The sequence below is a fragment of the Pygocentrus nattereri genome, chromosome 1 (assembly GCF_015220715.1).
Source record: "Pygocentrus nattereri isolate fPygNat1 chromosome 1, fPygNat1.pri, whole genome shotgun sequence".
Classification (NCBI taxonomy): domain Eukaryota; kingdom Metazoa; phylum Chordata; class Actinopteri; order Characiformes; family Serrasalmidae; genus Pygocentrus; species Pygocentrus nattereri.
Window position 1 is genome coordinate 16,888,774 of NC_051211.1, and position 16,052 is coordinate 16,904,825.

The window sequence follows — 16,052 nt, forward strand, 5'->3', positions numbered from 1 at the left end:
TGTTGGATGGAAATATCCAGGGCTCAGGCTACTCATTTGTAGGAATGGTCTGGAGTATCTTTCCCCAGAATATTTAATATGAAGTTCTACACAACAATAAAACTTGCAGAGATTTCTCCCCAATAAAGTATTCCTCTAATTTCCTGTAACTCCACATCAACCATCTCTTCTACACATCCTCTCAAATTTCAGCTAACAGTGAAACATCTAGAATTCTTATATATTTTTGGCTACTCATACTTTAAAATGCTAAATAATTGTTAAGAAAAACTTTTCAAAAACAAAATTAAAACAATATTTTCAATATAAAAGAATGCACTAAATAAAGCATTTCATTTGAGTAATTATATTAAGAGACTTGATAAACATTTTAGTGCTCTGCTGCCTCAGGAAAACCTGGCAGGGACCAATGAAATATTGGTTTCAGGCTGATCTTTTAGATACAACATAGGGCTCAATTTGGCCTTGTTTTATAATGCATGTTTTTTTTTTTGTTTGTTTGTTCTTTGAATATGTACACATATATTTTTACATTTTATATCTCCATGGATTTTTCTTTTAAAAATACAGTTTGAGCTGCCTTAAAATTTGTAGTTTTATTAAATTCAAATAGATTGACAGAGCATAAAACATAGATTCATGTCCTGTAAAACTTGCTATTCAATGTTTAATTAACTCCTAAGTTTAAAAGAATTTCTAACAGAGGCTTTGGAAAGTGTTCTTCAGTATTTAAACGCAGTAGAACTGCTATGTATGCAGCATCTATGAATGCAGCAACTGAAATGTGTGAGATCCTGTTCATAAGATCTTTTTGTTCTAAAACTAAAATCATGTATAGTTGATGTTCTTAACCAACAGAACAAAATTAAGTAAAATAGAAGAAAAATCAGGGCCAAAATACAAAAGACTAAAAGAAAACTGAGTGGAAATGACTTTACATTACTGACAATTGTAAAACAATTCTGATTGATAATCATAAAAATGACTGAAAAACAGAACAAAGTGTAACAGACTGAAAAAAATATTCGACACTTGTCTTCTCTTTCTCAGCTGCATTATCTTAAAGGGAAAAACGTCCTCATCTCACAAACATTTCATAGGAATCTTCAACAGGGACACCTGTTAGACACACATGTTCATCTTGCAACATCAGGTTTGTCATACTCCCAAGAACATGACGTTACTGTGAATTTGCAATCCTGAGTCTGTTTGTGTAAAAGCCTAGTGATAAGATACAGGCTAAACTGATGGTTAAGAAACTTCAACCCATCACAGTTTCATTCAGGATCTTTCTTAATTGGGTAATGTCTGAAATAAAGCCCTGTAAAGGTCAGGGTGTTTATATTATTATGAGTAGGCATTTGTACCCTTTAAAATAAAGTGATAAAATATCCAACTAGTTTACATATTACACTTAAAAGATCATTTGGGAAAGAATACTATCTACTGAAACCTCTGCATTGGATTTCAGAGTTACTGTTGATGACCTGTGTTGTTAAAATTGTTTTAGTAAACATTACATACAATAGTCACAGAAAATAATTTTAAACAAGCTTGTAAGCCCAACAAATGACATAATTCCACAGTCCAAACATCTAAAAGCATATAATACACAAACAAGCATCAACTGAACATATAAACATTAAATCACAAGCTGCCTAATTCACATCTCAATTTCACATCTGTCTGCTGCAGTAAACTGTAATAACAGGTCTGGTTTATGAAGTTAAAAATAACCTATTAATACTTAGGCCATTATAAATGAGCTTATAACTTTTAAAACTTGATTACAATACTTTGTAAGCATATAATATATTGTAAACTCTAGTAATAATTTCTGAGGCTGTACTAACACATTTGTCACTTTTTAGTCTTTTGGGGTGAGTTGGAGTGATGTTTGTAATGATCTGTTCATATTTATAAAGCACCTATTAAACACATTATAAAACATTATAGACATTTATAAAAGCATCAATGAGTGCTTTAAGCAAACTGATTGTTTTTATGTTGTCCTTTGTTATAATTATTATTATTAATAAAATAATTATCTGATATTTTTAAATATTTTATATTAATAAAACATTTAAAAAATAAAATACATCTTTACTAAAATACATAATTAATAAATATTTTATTACAATACTATACTAATACAATACTATACTAAGCTTTAAACTTTATTTTGTAATACAATGTGAAATCATTATCAAATTCATTTAAAAAAACAAAAACAAAAAAAAAACACACTGCAATTTTTATAAGGCATGGTTCACATCGGCTGATGCATAGCCAACTGAAAATGTTTTGTGCTTTTGTCAGAATGGTTGAATGTTTTTAGAAGTCAAAGTTGCTCTAACCCATACTTCTCTTCTCAGTTCATTGATTGGACTCCTGGTTTGCTGACTGTTGACTCCAATTAGCTTTCGTTGAAGTCATTAGTAGTGGTTCACATTCTTTTTTCAACCTACACTGAAAACATGTTAATGATAACACACCAAATAGGATATTTCTATTAGTTTAGACAAATTTTGTAACAGGACAGACTTAGCCAGATGCTTGCAGTTAAAAGGTGAAAAGAGGCTTTTCTTGTTTGCCCACAGTCCACAATAAAAGAAAAAAAAACAGACAAATGTCAGATCCAGAAAGAGCAAACGATATACAAACACGAGTCCAGGCAACCGAAATCCAAAAAGGGAACAGGAAAAAGGCAAAGTTGATACATAAAAACAAAGGGTGAGATACACAAGGAAGAAATCAGAGCACAGACAAGAATGCTCAATAAGCAATACCTCATTAAAGCCTGGGTTATAAGCTAGCTGGATATAGTCACATGATCAAACACACAGGTGAAAAACATCAATGGTCCGATGAAGCTGATCTCTGATACGTGGACCCGGGTGGCCTAGACATCATTTGATCACCCAGGAGGTTCTGGGAATCAGCTGCTCAACAGTTCAAGGTCATTTTCATTTCATAATGTGCCAAATGAGAGGTCTGGACTACAGGCAGGCAGATTCATTCTGTAGTAATGTGTGTAGAATATGATTTAGCATTGTAAATTTTAGTTTTTGTTTTTAATTTTATTTTATATTATCTAGTCTCAGTCTTATTTTGGTTTTGGAACATGATTCCATGACTGTTACCTATTCACAGTTAACCAAACCAAGGGAACCATGTCCTGGTGGAAATGCCACTGGAACAGTTACTCTCCATTCTCAGAACAATTCAGCCATACAGTGTGTGTGTGTGTGTGTGTGTGTGTGTGTGTGTGTGTGTGTGTGTGTGTAAGGAGTCTTTTTAGCAGGTACAGTAACTAATGTATGCATACACACACACACACACACACACACACACACACACACACATATACACTGCTCAAAAAAATAAAGGGAACACTCAAATAACATCCTAGATCTGAATGAATGAAATATTCTCATTGAATACTTTGTTCTGTACAAAGCTGAATGTGCTGACAACAAAATCACACAAAAATCATCAATGGAAATCAAATTTATTAACCAATGCAGGCCTGGATTTGGAGTCACATCCAAAATTAAAGTGGAAAAACACACTACAGGCTGATCCAACTTTGATGTAATGTCCTAAAACAAGTCAAATTGAGGCTCAGTGTTGTGTGTGGCCTCCACGTGCCTGTGCACAGGGCGCCAGTGGCAAATTTGCCAATCCTGGTGTTCTCTGGCAAATGCCAAGCGTCTTGCACGGTGTTGGGCTGTGAGCACAACCCCCATCTGTGGACGTTGGGCCCTCATACCATCCTCATGATGTCGGTTTCTAACCGTTTGTGCAGACACATGAACATTTGTGGCCTGCTGGAGGTCATTTTGCAGGGCTCTGGCAGTGCTCCTCCTGTTCCTCCTTGCACAAAGGCGGAGGAAGCGGTCCTACTGCTGGGTTGTTGCCCTCCTACGGCACTCCTCCATGTCTCCTGGTGTATTGGCCACACACACACACACACACACACACACACACACACACACACACACACACACAGGCACACCTTGCTGACAGGAGTGGCACCCGGTGTGGTCTTCTGCTGCTGTAGCCCATCTCCTTAAGGTTTGACGTGTTGTGTGTTCAGAGATGGTATTCTGCATTCCTTGGTTGTACCAACCCAGCTGGCACACGACCGACCTTCAACGTCGAAATGTGGTTGAAATATGGTTGAAATATGGTTGAAATAATGTCTGTTATTGTTTCAACGTTGAAACAATGTTAAAACAACATTTAATGTTAAATGATTGTGCAAACGTTGAACTATTAACGTTGAATCAACATAATATCTTCAACCTGCCATTGTATTGCCATTTCAAGTTAAAAAAAACAGTTGGATGCAAGGATGAAAAATGTACAGACAACTCTTGTTGTTTAGGGGCAGAAACAAAACTTCGCAATGTCAAATGAACAAGTTTAAATAGAGCAGGAGTGAAATCGGGCATAGCAACGGCGTGTGTCATGTGATCACTCGAGGGATTCTGGGAGTCATCAGTGATGCAGGCGGAGGGCGTGAAATGTAAAGGTATATGTATGTCCCTTTTTATTTTTCTTCTTACATAATCTCGCGAGACGTTATACAGTGACACCCCTGGCTGCTTGGCGCCGTTTTATAAACGTTGGTGTGACGGCGCTGGGAGAGTTCGGCTTTTTTGCTCACTTGGCATCTTTTAAAGTTTAGCTACGGTAAACAAAGTCAAAGTTTAGTCAATACCCGAGGAGCATAATATAATTAATTACACATAGAGTTATTAAACAGGTGACCCCAGTGACGCTAGGCGGTTAGCTATTCTGGCTAGGTGTTGTGAGGATGCCTGGCTAGCTAGCATGAGCAAAAATTAGAAACGAGTGGATGAAAATTCAATATTTTTACAAGTTTAGATGTTCGTTTGCCTTTTTGCGGTTGCTACTGCGGTTTCCTAAGTGTGTGCATGCTCATTTAACGTTACTAGTGTGTTATGAGGCTAGTTTATGTGTGAGATTTAGTTTAAGCTAACTTTAGCTGCTAATGCGTCCCTGGACCAAAGACCTGTAGCGCTAACGTCAGTAACGTTGTATTTTAGGTTTGGTTGCTAATGTAGTTTCTCATAGGAAGCCAAAGTGGAGCCAAAGTTTTTTTTTCATGTTTTTTTGTAGTCCATGTGTGTAGAATTACAAAGCATATAATGGTAGTATTATAGCCGATGCCGCCGTTTTTTTAATGCGTGGCACAGCATGTGCAGAGAGGGGATAGATCATAGACATGTATACATAGACGCCTCATTCTGGGCTGGAGCGCAGCGTCGCAGCATTATTGGATGGGTCTCCTCACTGAAGGCTCCACCAGACCCAAACTCAGAGAGATCAATAATATGTATGTCCTTTTTCATTTTTCTTCTTGCATATATGTGTATCTATTAATATCAAGGCATTTTTTTCTATTTCACCAGACCCGGCGGTGAGAATCTCGCGAGACTGTAGAGAGTGAGTGGAGTACGTCGGGAGAGTTAATTTTAAGTTAAGGTAAGTCAGTTACCTGAGGGGCATCATTTTATTAATTACACATGTTAACCCAGTAACGTTAGCTGGTTAGCTATCCTGGCCAGGTGTTGTGAAGATAATTTATTATTTACTGCGCACATAACAGAGAGGAGCTAGCAGCTTAAAGCACCACAGAACAATTATATTTTTATCTTTCAAGTCATTTAAATTTTAATTTGTATCGTGAGGAATGTATTTATTTATTAAACAGATATTTTTAAACACTGAAGCTGTGAGTGCATTTATGTATGTATACGTTCCGCACCATGGACAGCGCGCCAGGGTTATGAAGTTAGCCTCATAGCTGCTGGCTTCCTTTTAATCTTCCAGCCCTTCTTAAGTTACATAAAAGGCACAGGTTGCACGCGGTGCCATAATATGACTCCAGCGTGATATTAAAAGATGAGCAGAGAACTAAAGTAATTTTCTGGTTTTAGAAACACACTTTTGACGTGCAACTTATGATCTAAAAAAAGATCCTAATGGAATAACAATGTACAGTTTTTTAAAAATTGTTGGCACTGTACACAGGATGTACAGTATTTGACTATAAACTAACCTGCGGTTTGCTTTTCCTCTTTAGACATTGTTCTCAGCACAAACAAAATCACACAACAGGAGGCAATGGACACGATGGCTAAATACCTCAAGTATGCACCGGAGAGGTTGGGTGGTGGTGGCCGCAAGAAGTAAGATTTATCTTTGACATTCTTTATACTCAGCCTGATGCAAGTTCTTTGATACCCTGTAATTGCTGGACATTTTGTTTGTAGTCCTGCTGTTCCATGTTCTCAGAGAAGAAATTTACAGAGAGAATAAATTGTTCTTTTTTTCATTATGGCATACAGTTGTTTTTTCCTCTCTCCCATGCAATTTTGAGCATCATGAACGTGAGTTTTGTGGTTTATTCAAGGTTGAATGCATGACGTTGAAACAACGTTGGCATATCAACGTTGATTCACTTTTCAAAATCAACACCAAATCCAACGTTGATTCAACCATAACATTTGGCGTTGATTCAACGTTTATTCAACGTTAAAATGCCAGCTGAGAAGTGGTTATTTGAGTTACTGTTGCCTTTCTATCATCTCGAACCAGTCTGTGCGTGAAAATCCCAGTAAATCAGCAGTTTCTGCAACACTCAGACCAGCCTGTCTGGCACCAACAACCACGCCACATTCAAAGTCACTTAAATCACCTTTCTTCCCTATTCTGAGGCTCAGTCTGCTCGGTCTGAAAACAGCAAGTTGTCTTGACCACCTCTACATGCCTAAATGCATTGAGTTGCGGCCATGTGATGGGCTGACTAGCTGTTTGTGTTAACAAGCCACTTAACAGGTGTACCTAATAAAGTAGCCAGTGAGTGTAGAGAGACTAAAAGATTATATACATCTTTTTTTCTCTCTACACAGCTCCCCAGCTGGGCTCTGCGTTGTGATTTGATGTTAATAAAAAGGGACCAGGAAGTGCAGGAATGTCATGCAATCAACTTGTGGCGCTGTTTTATTGTCAGGCTCAGACAGCAGCTTGGCATATCTTCATGGAAGCACACAATACTTTCTTAAATAAGCAGTTTTTCCCACTTCTAACTTACACTAAATGGAAGTCTTGACTAACATTCAGTTTCTTCCATGTAAAATGTACATCGCACTCAGTGGCAGTCCCAGCTCTCGTTCCAATACAAAAAATACATATACTGCTTAAACAGTTGAAATTCCCAAGCCTACATGTCAAACAGGTCGCATTAAACTAAAACTGATAAAACACATGAGCTTTTTAAAGGATTAATTAGGATTAATCACAGAACACAGTCAACATGCCTCACAAATACTAATAAAAGGAAGTACACAATACTGTGCCTTCATTGTTGAGCAGCAACAATAAAGAGAGAAACAAAGCATAGCCCATACACTGCCACCTAGTGCCTAGTGACCATATATATGTATACATACATACACACACACACACACACACACACACACATACATACATACATACATACATACATACATACATACATACATACATACATACATATATATATATATATATATATAAGGGTGGAGGGGGCGGAGCGCAGAGCCCGAGCTCCCCCAACGGACGCGAGTAACGGCAGGATGAGGAGGACGTAGAGTACTGAGCGCCGCTGCCCGGGCCCCGCCCCCCGTTACGCAGCTCGGCCACCGGCCGAGCTGCCAGCTGGGGGCGGTAATGAGACTTTGTTCAGCGTCCTCAAAAACAAATGATCTTGCCTGTGTTTGCCCAAGTTTGTTTCTCAATCAAATTATTGATATGTTTCTATTTCTTATTCAGTGGAATATAACACCATCTCAAGAAAAAAGAAAACCAACTACCCGATATGAAGAATAACAGGAATAATAAGAAGTAGAGACACAAATTCAACTAGAACAATTGAAAGTTGTTACTTATACAGAATGACTGCATTGAGAGGCGACAACCTTTCCAACAGCTTGGCTCTGAAGTGGATATTAGAAATAGGTTGATAATATTTGGGCATAGCTGCATCCAGCCCAGACATTTTTTTTTCTACAATAGGAATTACAGCAGATGTTTTGAGGACAGTAGGAACAGAGAACGAAGCAAATTTTGTGTTATTGAAGTGACAGATAGGAACTGGATAGTACTGGGTGGTAATGGAATTATAGGTAACACTTTGCATGAAATGTTGACTATTATAAAATATTACATTCGTAATTGTAACTGGTTACAAAAATATTTTGCAATTTAATATTTGCTTAATATGCAAATATTAAAATGTAGAGTAACTATTATGAGGTATATTTGGGTATATCTGCCTGTTTTTCAGCATGGTAATTTAATTATTTAAAATGTGATTCACTGATGTCATCAACATAATCTGAGAGCTGCTGGAAGCCTGTATAAATACTGAGCAGTCTTATGGAAAAGAGCTGGAAGAAAATCAAGAAGAAACTAGAAGAGACCAAACTGAAAGAAGACATCAAAAGAAGTCAATGAACGTACAAAGAAAGCAAAGAAGGCTTTGGAGAAGGAGCTGCAGGAGGCACAAGAGAACTATTCCAAAGCCCTGGACTCGCTGCAAAGTGATTGGGACATGACTGATATGGATTTTGTTTCTGGAGTGAGTGAAAGCATCACTGGTCTGCTGAATGGCGTGGCAACCATTGTTAGCAAAATCAGGAATATGAACAAAGCAAATACAAGGACTGTGCTATCCAGTCGATGAAATAAATATCTGCTGCAAATCTGCTGAAATCCTGGCATGTGGAGAGAGTATTCAACAGTATGTGGAAGGGAATGACATTGACTAGAAGGACTTGTATGACCAGAAAGACCATTTTGAAAGAAATATTAACAATGTAGAAAAAATCCCAGATTGCAAACCCAAACAGCATGCCCAGGAATTGTGTGGAGAGGGCATTAACATCTGCAAAGAACTGGCATCATATGCATCAGATGGGAAATGTGAAGAAGCCAACACAGAGGAGCTGATTAAGAACATCAGAAAACTGACTGAATCAGCCCACAGTTTTGACTGCAAGAGCAAAGATGCCACAAAGTCTCCTTCCCTTATTCCAAAACCAATGATGTTTAAGGAAGAAAGTAAATCTGAAGGCATGAGTGCTTCAGGAAGAATGTCAGGTTCCGCATAGAGCAGAGCCGAGCTCAACTGAACAACACCAAAGAGATCTATGACAAGAGTGTGGAGAACATGGAGAAAAACCAAAAAGGCACTGATTGAAATCCTGATCACTATGAGGAACTGTGAAGTCAAAGAGAGAGACTTTAACACCACCATAAAAATGCTGGTCAAAAGGGATGGATGCCATGGGAAGAGTGAAAGAGTAGTGGGAGAAAATGGTGCACTTCTTTCAGGTGGTGTCCAACATTATGAAAACCAGCCTGAACAAAACTCATTCGGAAAAAAAAAAAAAATTGTTTCCATGTCTGAGAAGACTCTTTCTACAATGCAAAGCTCTTCTCCAAGGATTTGCTCTACATTCAAACATTTCAAGCCACTAACATTGCCATCCTCATCCACATGATCTCAGAAACCTACACTGAAGTGTCTGATAAGTATCTCATGGATCATTTCAGCTCATTGGGGAAACTTATGGCCATGGATAAGGAAGAAAACAGAGTACGAACAGGAGTGCAGTTACAGAACTCCTGTGATGAAGGTCAGAAAGGCATTTTACACCTTTTTCTTGAGAACAAAGATGAGTTTAATAAGATTGACAAGACTGGAGAAGATTGATAAAGAGTTGCTGGCCATTCTCCCCTCTACTGCTCCAGAAGAGCATTTAAGCAGCTGTTGAAAGTGGATTTAGTCAGAAAGTTTTAGATGATTACTACTGAATGAAATCACACTTTTAGCCAGTAAACCAGATGCAGCCACCGAAGTCATTTGCAGCATTTGTGCCCAATTCGTTTTGCTCTGTTGAAGAATAAAATCATCTGAAACTTCCTTTATGCCATATAGCATACAAATGATACAATAGTTTATTATAAGTTGTCCTATTAAAGCTTATAGCATTCTTTCCATTGATGTGCAGTGAGTCTATGAGACCCACTATGATCTGGGCCCAACCCGGAATTTGAGCATTTGGGAAAAAATAAATAACACATTTGATTTTACTCAGCATGTAACTATTCTGACACTCTAGATTTAATCTTGTCAAAGTTTATTCATTAACAAATTAAATTTTGGATATGGGGGGCACGGTGGCGTGTTGGGTAGCGCTGTCGCCTCACAGCGAGGAGGGCCTGTGTTCGATTCCCCGGCCGGGCGGCCAGGGTCCTCTCTGTGTGGAGTTCTCCCCGTGTCTGCGTGGGTTTCCTCTGGGTTCTCCAGTTTCCTCCCACAGTCCAAAGACATGCAGTCAGGTCGATTGGACATGCTAAATTGCCCCTAGGTGTGAGTGACTCTGTGTCTGTCTGTCTGTCTGCCCTGCGATGGACTGGCGACCTGTCCAGGATGTATCCCGCCTTCCGCCCGATGACTGCTGGGATAGGCTCCAGCACCCCCCCGCGACCCTGACGGAGAAGCAGCTTGGAGAATGGATGGAATTTTGGATATCATGTGACTGCCATTCACTGTTGTAGTTATATGACTGATAATGCTTTAGGAAACAAGACAAACATTCAAAACAGCTGATGCCATCAAGGCACTTTTCCAAAATCACTCATTGCACAAAATGACCCCTATTTATCCAGTCCATTTAGTGAGGACTTTAACTTGGCCTATTACTTGTTTTACAATGGCTTCTATAATGTTCTATGTTCTATATATAGTTCCTAAAACTCAGCACCAATGGAACATTATCTGTAGACCATAAATCCTTCCCTAAATAAACCTAGTTTATGAGTAGCTTTGTCCCAATTTCACTTTGTTCTTCTAAATGTTCCGCATTCAGGTGGTGGACCTGTCTTTATCGGACATCCTTCCGCACAGCTGAAGCAGAGTGTTCTGGTAGTTCCTTGCCAGGAAAAAGTACATGACTGGATCCAACACACCACTGACACAGGTGAGAGCAGAAGTTAATCAATTACCAAAAGCCAATGATCGAATTTCAACATCTGATATGTGGCCTTGAGTGTGGCGTTTGATGTAAATGAAACGGTGAATGTGGTAGGGCATGAAGGCAATGAGGAAGTTGACCATCGTCATCACAATCATTCTCACTGCTTTCTGCTGGACAGGAGTTCTCTCATGAAATATCATCATTCTGAGCTTGTGCAAAATGAGGATGTAGGAGATCGTCAGGAAGACCAGAGGGATGGCAATGGCCACCGCAGTTGACACCAGAGCTTTGTGGGAAGTTTTCTCAAGGTATAGCTGATGGCACACGGTCACATTCCGTTCTGGTGATTGGATTGTCACAGTCTGGCATGTGAAAAGCACAGGCGCCATTGAAGCAGTCACTAGCACCCATGGGATCGCATTAACATTGGCGGCTTTCCTCAGGTTCTGACACCACAGTGGTAGGACAGTGGCCAAAAGGCGGTCCAGGCTGATGCAAGTCATGAAGTACATGCTGTAGTAGAGGTTTAGGAAGAAGAGGAAGCCCATCAAGTGACAAGACACCTCCCCAAGTGGCCAGTGGTTGCATGAAGCATGGTAGACCACTCGCATGGGCAGAACTAGCACGTAGAGAATGTCGGCCACTGCCAGGTTAAACAGGAACACCTTGGATGAGGAGTATCTCTTGTTTTTACAAAATAGCCAGAGAGCCAGGGCATTACAAACCAAATGTTTAGTAGAGGCCAGTTGAGTAGAGGCCATTCCTCTCCTCCTCTGAATAATTCATACAGATGTAAGCCAAGTCTGGGGAAGCCTAGCTTTTCAGAAGGTTTCATTACAGTTGGTGGCAGTACGAGCTTGGCAAAATTGCCAGAGCCCACACACTTCATCCTATTGTTGCGATGTCAGCACTGAAATGTTTCAAGTGTTTAAAACCAGGAGATACTACGTGCACCCACTGAGCACAGAAGCCACGATGCACTGCACAGTCAGAGCCGTGTGGAACTGTACAACTATCAATATTGCTGTTTAGTGAACTGCAGTTAGCAAACTACCCGGCACACTGAAGGGGTTGGGATGGCTTTATCCTGTAATATTGTTCAAGCTTGTGTATCTTGTGGTCTTAAATATTAATAATTAATGTCTTGCTATTCTACTTAAAGGTCAGGATACTTTTTCTGTGTTTGCAGTGCATTAATGAGTTTGCAACATGTTTTTAAAAATGTACTGTGAATAGGGTCAGCCGCTATAGTAACATCCAATAGACACAATGTGTAGTCATTTTTATGCCTGTTTAATCATATAAAGTAGTGTTAATCTTATTATAAAACTAACAAAGTGAAATCAGTGGTCAGATACCATCATGTCAGGCCATGGTATACATGGAGCAAATTTATTGTTTATTTTTTATTTTTACTTAAAAATGGTAGGTTTGAACTTTATCGAAAATTACTTAGATTTAATGTGTATAATAAAGAATTTAATTGAAATAATATCCAGAATGTCTGGTGTGACAAAATAAGTGGTCAAATCTCAATGCAGAAAAATGTCAGAAAACAATTCCAAAAGGATAAATTTTGCTAAGTTGTTCCATAAAATACTTGAAACATTGAGAAACATCTATTAATATGTTCTGATGACTGGTTTATAATATTTACATCTACATTAAAGTTACTGTTGAATATAAAATACTGACATTGTGAAGCTTATATTTTATGTAAAAACATTTAAAAAGACAGTAAAGTATTCCATTTTATTTGGCTTCCAAACCTTTGAATGGCAGTTTATGGCATGTGTTCTTGTTTTGTTGGCATGATTATTGCAACCTGTACTTCTCCTCTGTCAGAAAGCATGTATTCTTCTGCCTGATCAAAACTGATTAAAATCATTATTTGTGCTTTTATTTCTAATGGGAAAATTAACACATGTGGAGTGTTGGACGATCAATCACTCTGAGAGCTGGATTACCAAGCACATGTAGATATAGTGCCCTAGAATACATTATATTCCTAGAAAAGTAAGACTTTGTGCGGTTTCAGCAAAACTCAGTTTAGCACTGTTCACATTATCCACCAGAGGGCGATAAAGCACAAGTACACAATTTGAGATCTCTACAGACACCTGCAGAGAAATATATGTTTTACATATTTGTTCATACAGTGTAGTGTGCTCTATTATGTTTATGTATATCATTTTCAATACATACAATGTCTTAACCCAACAGTAGATGTTTGACAGAAAGTAGACTGTCACAAACTAAACCAAAAAATAAAAAAGAATATTGTGGTTTTCAGTATTTTTCACGTTGTATTTCCTGATGGTATAGGCTGTGACTTTGTCCCCATGTTCAGGAGGAGTAACTAAAGACTTGCTGACAGATCAAAGCAAATATACAACTACGTAAACTATTTGCCAGTCATCCTGCAGTCTAGTCTACTCCACAGCTGTCCTGAAGAATGAGCGAAATCTCTTGTTCATAACCCCATTGTTTACTGCAAACAGCAGGGTCTGCACCTGGACTACAGTGTTTTCCTAAGCATTTGGTTCTCATGTTCTCAGTTCAGCTTAAGTGGTGCATCAGCCAGCTTCTTGTTTGAATTGTTCCGTTCCACCTCAAGTGGTGCAGGTTCAGGCACCAGATGTTACGGGACAGCATTGGAGACAGACCCAAGCGCAAAGATGAAAACATGTGAGAAAGGGTGTTAAATAAATTTGAGGTGGGATGTGAATTTGGCTCTTTGGGATTGATGTGACCCAGCACTAGGCTCCATAGAGTTACCACTGCGCCACAGGGAAGCACAGGTGACAATAGGTAAAAACACCTCAAGAAACAGGAAATAAAAAAAGCAGGAAAAACGGCAACAAACAAACGCTGAAAGCAGCTCCAACAAAGGCTGAACTAGAAATGTGAAATAAAAGATAATGAGAAAACAAAGGACTCTTCCACTGTAATTTTGAAGGGAAGGCAGACTTTGTTTCACGTGTTTGCTCTTAGAGTAAACACCTTTTGTATGGCTTGGAGTCGTTTGTACCCCAAGCTTTTCTGTGTCTTTCAGTTTGTTAGTTTTTTTTAAGTCATTTTGGGGCAATTACTCTGCTTTGTTTCTTTTTTTTTCAGCTCCCTTTTCTTTTCTTTTCTTTAAATACCCACCTGGACTGCATACCTTACCAGTCACCCCTCTACAAAGGTGGGACTGCTGTTTGCCACAGCCTTAAGTAGAGGAGTCCACAGGTGTGTCAGGTTGGGCCTAATCAGCCCGAGGTCTTCTGGGAATTGCAGTTCCCTGAAGTTATGGCACTTTGCAGCCATCGCCCTCTGCTGGCAGCAGGCAGCACAGGCTCGCCACCTTGCCACGGTCGCCCTCTACTGGCGGCCGGAAACGCAGACTGGACCCATACACCAGAAAGTGACCGCTGTACCATTTAAGGTGGAACGGGAAAACTTGAACAAGAAGCTGGCAAATAGGAAGCCAACTTTAGCTTTGACCATCTTCCTGTGTTTTGAGGGGGTTATTTTATTTTTATATGTATTTGGAAGTGATTCACACATTAATGGATTTGACGGATTTGTTGATATGTGTGAGATTTTGTTTCTACTGGAGCTCGCGCTAAATTTGATTTTTAACATCAGGTGCAGGCTGTATACTTTTCTGCTGGTCCGGATGGCTAATTAGCACAATCAGTTATTAAAGACATAAAAGTTACCAAGAGCAGTCCATGCAGCCTGGATTAGTCTATGTCTGAGGATTATAACAAAACAAATTCCATGAAAATCAGTTGAATGTTATGGAAGCTGTGGTCGATTTAATCCTGAGACTCATCATCTCTCAATACGAGTGAATTTGTTCCCAAGCGGATCTTGACTGCTCCAACATGGCGGACGAGCAGACATATAGCCTCAGATAGAAAACAATGAACAGCATGACGTCTAGGCATGTATATTTATGGCTGTATCATTCGGCTCTGGTTGCAGAGGAGGCTCCTCCGTTGGCCGCTGCTGCTAAGGACGCACTCTAACTAGCAACAGAGTTTTAAATGACCCACACCCATTGCTGCTGTTCCCCATAACCATATTACCTCACTCCTGCCTGTGTGCGCATGCGCGAGAAGAGAGAGACACACTGCTGACTGAGAAGGATGTTAGCGTTACTCTGGGCAGCATGCGTGGGAATAAATTACAGTAGTCTTATAAAAGATTTAGATTCTTGCCTTCCCCCTCACGAGCTTTATCGCTTGTTGCTTTTTATAAAGTAAAAAGTGTCTCGACTTCCGGTTGTAACACCCTAGAGATATGGCGGCATAGGAGAAGCTCGTCCGAATCATTACGAGTTTATAGCCCCTGAAAACTTTGATTTTACCATTGAAGCAATATAAACGGATGGGAAAGAGGGGCAAAGATTGACACTAGGTTTAGGAGTAAGAAATCTCTGCAACAATCCGGGTTTTATGACGAGGGTGAACAGTGTCTCTGTGGCTGGCGCTAGCGAGGGTGGCACAAAACTCTAGGACACGGCCGATTTGGGCCTAATTCTTCAAGAACTGAGAGACTTCCGTCAGGACAATAAATAACAGCTTGAAGATATCAAAGACGAGATTATGAAAACTAATAACAGACTTGCGGAGGCGGAAAATAGAATCGAGAAAGCGGAGGAGAGAATCCAAAACACGGACGACATTTTAGCCGAAATGCTAAAGCTACAAGGCAACTGGAGGCTAAAATTACAGATCAAAAGAGTCGCTCTAGACGCAAAAACATCAGGATCTACGGGATACCCGAGGGGGCGGAGAGTGATTCCGCGTGTATGATCTCCTTTGTGGAGAAAACTTTGCGAGAAAATCTCGACATTCCGAGCGAGGAACCTCTCCACGTTGAGCGGGCTCACCGCTCCCTGGGCACGCAGCCCCCTGCTGGAGCTCAGCCAAGATCCATCGTGGTAAAGTTCCTCAGCTATAGAACGAAGGAAACGGTCCTCCGTCTAGCATGGCAAAAGAAAAG

General features: G+C 39.6%; 1 protein-coding gene and 2 pseudogenes across 1 annotated transcript in view; 1 reads left to right on the top strand and 2 right to left on the bottom strand.

The window, feature by feature from the left end:
- Positions 1 to 4,022: 4,022 nt before the first annotated feature.
- The window catches only part of LOC108414367 (uracil nucleotide/cysteinyl leukotriene receptor-like), a 30,076-nt gene continuing 18,046 nt past the window's right edge, over positions 4,023 to 16,052 (bottom strand). Inside the window, exon 3 of the transcript XR_005130089.1 lies at positions 4,023 to 4,152. The gene's annotated coding sequence lies outside the window, so the exon portion shown is untranslated. The remainder of the gene's footprint in view (positions 4,153 to 16,052) is intronic.
- On the top strand, positions 6,166 to 9,851 carry LOC108414366 (annotated as a pseudogene).
- LOC108414365 lies at positions 10,946 to 11,818 on the bottom strand (annotated as a pseudogene).